The following is a 7,062-nucleotide window of genomic DNA, read 5'->3' on the forward strand; positions in this document are numbered from 1 at the left end:
ATTCATGTATTATTCAGCTTTTTCAAATCTTATACCGTTTTACTTTTATGCCTCTTAAAGTTTTGAGTTTCATTTTTTTGATTTTTCACAAAATACATGTGTTGTTATGGTTGCTATGCTCTTGGCTTCCAGTGTGCCACTGAAGGTTTTGCAATTTTCACTTCATGTCCGAACAACTTCCTGCTACTTGCTCAATTTTCACTCAACTTCCACAAATTATACATCAAAACGTAGGTATTTTTGCTGGCTTTCAGAAAATGTCACTATCATTGTTGTGGGATTTATAGAATTTTTGCAAATCTCCTCAGACCAACACAAGGTCTCAAAACTCTCCATATAAAGTCAATGGAGAGCTTGTTCAAAATCATCGCTGGATTTCTGTAATGAGAGGCATATTCGAATCGTCATATCTCCTTAACGAAGCGACTTTAAGACATGAGGCTTGTCCCCGAATAGCTTCAGACACCCCTGACGCTCACAATTCAAGAATTTCTTTCTCACCTATTACCGTTCTGAAATGAGTTGGACTTGTTTGAGGGTAGGAAATTCGTCCTTCGCTCAGATTTCTTCAGATTTAAAACTGTGGAAATGAACCACTTTTTTCTCTCGTCATAACTTTTTTTTGGATTTCCACAGAGACCTGAAAATTTCCATGACTGTTCACCAAAGCCTGCTGTCTCTTACGGTGAAAGAATGATATCGATACTCCAAATAGATTTCAAGTTACAAAGCGTTGTTTGAGGGCAAGTCAAGGCAGTTTTTGCTTCGCTCTACTCAGTTATGGTGCATTAGAAGTCAAATATCTTTAATAATTCATATTTTAATGATAAATTGTAAACACTGGAAGATTCCCCCATCTCTTCTGAACAAAACGGTGTAAGAATGACCGTTCTAGCCCCTACGGTTAGGAAATTATGGTCATTTGTTTGAGGGGAGTCGTCACTATGAGAAATAGACTGCAATAATCCTGTGCCTCTCTCTGCTGCGTGTGTAAAAAGATGCACCTTTTTTGGCGGGAAAACGTAAACAGCCACTCTGATTGGTGGATTTAAATTCGGCAGCTCTCTCCCTCTGTGTCTGTCTGTGTGTGTGTGTGTGTGTGTGTGTGTGTGTGTGTGTGTGTGTGTTTAGTGGGAGAGAGAGAACCCTGCCCTTATTTGGCAGCATGTCATTGTAGGATTTAAATTGAATATAGTTAGACTGATTGACTGGATTAGAGCCTGTGTCTGTGTGTCCCTCTCTGCATTTCTGTTTCAATATGCCTCCATATTTGTAATTTTGTAAGTTATTGCTATTCTGCTAAATCATAGTATTTCTGGTACTTTTTGGTACTTGTGCTAAATACAGTATTTCTGCTAAATTATAGTATTTCTGCTTTATTATACTATTTGTGCTAAAACATAGTATTTCTACTAAATGTAGTATTTCTGCTTTTTATACTATTTGTGCTAAATTATAATATTTCTGCTTTTTATACTATTTGTGCTAAATTATAATATTTCTGCTTTTTATACTATTTGTGCTAAATTATAATATTTCTGCTTTTTATACTATTTGTGCTAAGACATAGTATTTCTACTAAATGTAGTATTTATGCTTAATCATACTATTTCTGCTTTTTATAGGATTTGTGCCTAATATAGTATTTCTGCTTTTTATAGGATTTGTGCTTAATATAGCATTTCTGCTAAATTATAGTATTTCTGCTTTTTATAGTATTTGTGCTAAAACATAGTATTTCTACTAAATGTAGTATTTATGCTTAATCATAGTATTTCTATATATTTCTGCCAGGTCCCCAGGCAGCCAATCCTCTGTGAGGACTTAGACATTCAAATTTTCAAATCAGGGCCTGCACAGTTTCCCAGCCAATCATATATGTGTCCTGAGGCATTCAAATTTGCATATTGGGGCCTTCATGGCTTCTAAGCCAGCCAATCATATCTGAGGGCTGAGGAATTCAAATCCACAAATCAGGGCCTGCACAGCTTCCCAGCCAGCCAATCATGTATGTGGGCTCCAGGTATTCAAATTTGCATATTGGGGAATTCGTGGCTTCTAAGTCAACAAGTCATCCATGTCATATATCTCTAAAAATTCATATTTTAATGATAAATTGTCAACACTTGAAGATTCCCCCATCTCTTCTGAACAAAACGGTGTAAGAATGACCGCTCTAGCCCCTATGGTTAGGAAATTATGGTCATTTGTTTGAGGGGAATCCTCACTATGTGAAATAAACTGAAAGAAGCAGGTCTATGTCTCTGTGCTGCGTGTGTAAAAAGATGCACCTGTTTTGGCGGGAAAACGTAAACAGGCTCTCTGATTGGTGGATTCAAATTCAGCAGCTCCCAGGCTGACCTAGAAACTTACTTCTCTCTCCCTGTGTGTGTGTGTGTGTGTGTGTGTGTGTGTGTGTGTGTGTGTGTGTGTGTGTGTGTGTGACAGAGAGAGAGAGAGAGAGAGAGAGAGAGAGAGAGAGAGAGAGAGAGAGAGGCTTTTAATGGGATGATCTCATTCTAAGATTTAAATTCAATATATTTAGACTGGTTGACTGAATTGGATCTTGTGTGTGGGTCTCTCTGTGCATGTGTGTTTCCTCATGTGTACATATTTGTGATTGTGTGGCTGTAATAATTTTTTTTGCAGATTTTTGTCATTTAACAAGTATATTTGAGGGACCCTCAGCATGTTCAGCATTTTTTCAGCTGTCCATTTTGCTTTTCCAATTTTTCTGTTTAACTTATTACTATTGTGCTAAATCACACTATTTCTGCTATTTTATAAGATTTGTGCTTAATATACTATTTCTGCTTTTATAGGATTTGTGCTTAATATAGTATTTCTGCTAAATGTAGTATTTATGCTTAATCATACTATTTCTGCTTTTCATAGTATTTGTGCTTAATATAGTATTTCTGCTAAATTTAGTATTTCTGATTAATTATAGTTTTTCTACTAAATCATAGTACAGTATTTCTGCTTTTTATGGGATTTGTGCTAAAACAAAGTATTTCTACTAAATGTAGTATTTGTGCTTAATCATACCATTTCTGCTTTTTATAGGATTTGTGCTTAATATAGTATTTCTGCTAAATTATAGTATTTCTGCCAAATTATAATATTTGTGCTAAAACATAGTCTCAATTTAAAATTACAATATTCATAGTTCATCACAGTGTCTCTGGTAAATCACAATATTTCTGCTCTGTTGTACTATTTTTCTAAATCATAGTGTTTCTGTAATGTTTAAGTATTTTTGGCTAAATATATTCTTTCTGTTATCTTATACTATTTCTCCTAAATTCTTGTATTTTTGAGAAGTTATCATGTTTCTGGTAAGTTACAATATTTCTGCTAAATTCTGCTATGCTATTTCTGCCAAGTATTATGTTTCCTCTAAGATATTGCAGTTCTGCTAAGTTATTCCATTTTAGCAAACTTCTTTTGCTTTTGCAAAGTTTTTACAATTTCTGCAACTTTTCAGCTTTTTCAGCTACTTTTTGCATACAGCTTCAGCTTTAAGCATCCACACTGCATTTTCGCAGGAAATGCAAATTTTTCTAGTTATTGTGTGGATGCTTTAAGCATCCACACTATTGAGTTCCTGTTTCTCTTTATTCTTTATTATTGTGTGGATGCTTTAAGCATCCACACTATTGAGTTCCTGTTTCTCTTTATTCTTTATTGTGTGGATGCCTTAATAGGCATCCACACTATTGAGTTCCTGTTTCTCTTTATTCTTTATTATTCCGGGTGTTTCCGTACACTTTTTGCCGTGGATCTACTTCCACAATTTTTGTGCTATTTTCACCGTTCAAACTCTAAACTGTTCTGCTCTTTCTGCTAATGCCGGCTATGACTTTTGGTGTTTATTACTATTATACTTTTTAAAATATTACACTTTTTTCCTTTAATTTGTCCCATTGAAATGAATGGGAAACTTCCACAATTCTGCTAAAACTTTCTTGTCTTTGAAACTTAACTACTGCCTCATACTTTCACCTAGAAACTTCATTCAAACTTTAAAATGTTCTCAAATGATTTGGCTATTCCTGTATGATTCAGCTTTTTCAGATCTTCTACCGTTTTAATCTTATCCCTCTTTGAGTTTTCAGTTGCAAAATTGTGATTTTTCAGAAAATACATGCGTTGCTATGGTTGCTATGCAATTAACTCAGAGGGGACAGTGAAACTGTTTGAATTTTCCCTTCATGTCCAAACAACTTCTTGCTACTCGCTCAATTTCCACTCAAGCCCCACAAATTATACACCAAAACGTAGGTATTTTTGCTGGCTTTCAGAAAATGTCACTATCATTGTTGTGGGACTCATAGATATTTTGCAAATCTCCTCAGAGTAACACAATGTCAGAAAACTCTCCATATAAACTCAATGGAGAGTTTGTTCAAAATCACCGCTGGATTTCTCTAATGAGAGGCATTTTCAAATTGTCATATCTCCTTAACGAAGCGAAGTTAAGACATGAGGCTTGTCCCCGTATATGTTCAGACACTCCTGACGCTCACAATTCAAGAATTTCTTTCTCACCTATTACCGTTCTGAAATGAGTTGGACTTGTTTGAGGGTAGGAAATTTGTCCCTCGCTCAGATTTAATCAGATTTCAATCTCTGGAAATGAACCACTTTTTTCTCTCGTCATATCTTTTTGATGGATTTCCACAGAGCCCTGAAAATTTCCATGACTGTTCACCAAAGCCTGCTGTTTCTTACGGTGAAAGAATGATTTTGATGCTCCATATAGATTTAGAGTTACCAAAGGTTGTTTGAGCGCAAGTCAAGGCAGTTTTTGCTTCGCCTCTACTCAGTTACAGTGTATTACAAGTCATATATCTTTAAGAATTTATGTTTTATCTCTGAATTATGAAGACCTGAAGATTCCCCCATCTCTTCTGAATAAAACGATGCCTGAATGACCGTTCTAGCCTCTACGGTTAGGAAATTATGGCCATTTGTTCGAGGGGAATCCTGAATGTCAGAAATACACTGAAGAAAACTCACACCTCTCTCTGTGTCTGTGTGTGTAAGGGCTGACTACAGCAGGTGCAGCTAATTTAACTGACCTACATATACCAAGCCCAGACTCTCCACAGCTCCTGTTCCCTTTACTGTCTGTGTATGTGTGTCTGTGTATCAATATTTCTCCTATGTTTAGGTATTACTCCTCAATCATAGTATTTCTGCTAAAGCAAAGTACTTCTACTACATCTAAGTACTTTTGCCAAATCATAGTATTTCTGCTAAATCATAGTATTTCTGCCAATTCATAGTATTTTTGCAAAATCATGGTATTTGTGCAAAATCATGGTTTTGGGGCCAAATATTTCTGTTATTTTATAATATATGTGCTGAATATATTATATGTGCCAAATCATAGTATTTATCCCAAATTATAGTATTTATGCCAAATTACAGTATTTCTGCTAAAACGCAGAAATAGTACCTTTTAGCAGGAATTTCTACCAAAAGATAGTACTTCTGCTAAATCAGAGTATTTCTGCTAAACCAGAGTATTCCTGCCAAATCATAGTATTTGTACTGAAACATGGTACTTCTGCCCAATCATAGTATTTATACCCAATCATAGTATTTCTGCTAAATCATAGCATTTGTGCCAAATCATGGTATTTGTGCAAAAACATAGTATGTCTGCAAAACCATAGTATATCTCTTATGTTATAGTATTACTACTAAGGCATAATATTTCTGCCAAATCATAGTATGTGTGCCAAATCGCAGTATTTATACCAAATCACAGTATTTGTGGTAAAACATAGTATTTCTGCCATATTGTGGTATTTGTGCAAGAACATTGAACTGTTATGTTATAGTATTACTACTAAGTCATAGTATTTCTGCGTTGTTATAGTATTTGTGCTAAAACGTAGTATCTCTGCCAAGTCATAGAATTAATGCAATTTCATAGTTTTTTTTTAGGAAATCTGTTATGTTATAGTATTACTACTAAGTCATAGTATTTCTGCCAAATCATAGTATTTGTACTAAATCATAGTACTTGTGCCAAATCATAGTATTTGTTGCACATCATAGTATTAGAACCAAAACATAGTATTTGTCCCAAAGTATCGTATTTGTATGGAGTAATAGTATTTCTTCTAAATCATAGTATTTCAATTAAATCTCAGTAGTTGTGTTAAAATGCAGTATTATTGCCAAATCATAGTATTTGTACCCAATCATAGTATTTTTGCCAAATCGTGGTATTTGTGCCCAAATAATAATTCTGTTATGTTATAGTATTACTACTAAGTTGTAGCATATCTGTTATGTTATAGTGTATCTGCGGAATATAGTATGTGTGCCAAATCATAGTATTTATACCAAATCACAGTATTTGTGCTAAAACATAGTATTTCTGCCATATTGTGGTATTTGTGCAAGAACATTGAACTGTTATGTTATAGTATTACTACTAAGTCATAGTATTTCTGCGTTGTTATAGTATTTGTGCTAAAATGTAGTATCTCTGCCAAGTCATAGAATTACTGCAATTTAATAGTTTTTTTAGGAAATCTGTTATGTTATAGTATTACTACTCAGTCATAGTATTTCTGCCAAATCATAGTATTCGTGTGAATTTGTATACTGTAATATCACTGTATTATGTAGTGGCTAAGTAGGGGCTGTTTACTAAGTGCATCAGTGTAAATAGGTCATCTCTTGTGTTGGAGTGCCCTCTTGTGGCGCCTTTTGGGTAGTGCCTTAGTAAACGGGAACCCTGTAAAAAGTGGCATCAGACTGATTTGTAGTGGAGGAATTTGTTACCAGTTTTCTTAATCTTTAATCTGTATGCATGTTGTAATGCATACCCTGTTCTTAATCATAGAAACCACACCATATCACCTCTCCACATCCTCCTACTGTATGCCATACCTCCCTGTACCATCCATCTGACCGCAATAAACTCCACCTGTGGTAATCTAATCCCTGGATGTCAGCCTCTCCTTCTGACCGAGGATAGTTATAGTATTTGAGCCAAATCATAGTATTTGTGCTAAAACATAGTATTTCTTCCAAATC

Source organism: Astatotilapia calliptera, chromosome 19 (genome assembly GCF_964374335.1).
Source record: "Astatotilapia calliptera chromosome 19, fAstCal68.1, whole genome shotgun sequence".
Lineage (NCBI taxonomy): Eukaryota > Metazoa > Chordata > Actinopteri > Cichliformes > Cichlidae > Astatotilapia > Astatotilapia calliptera.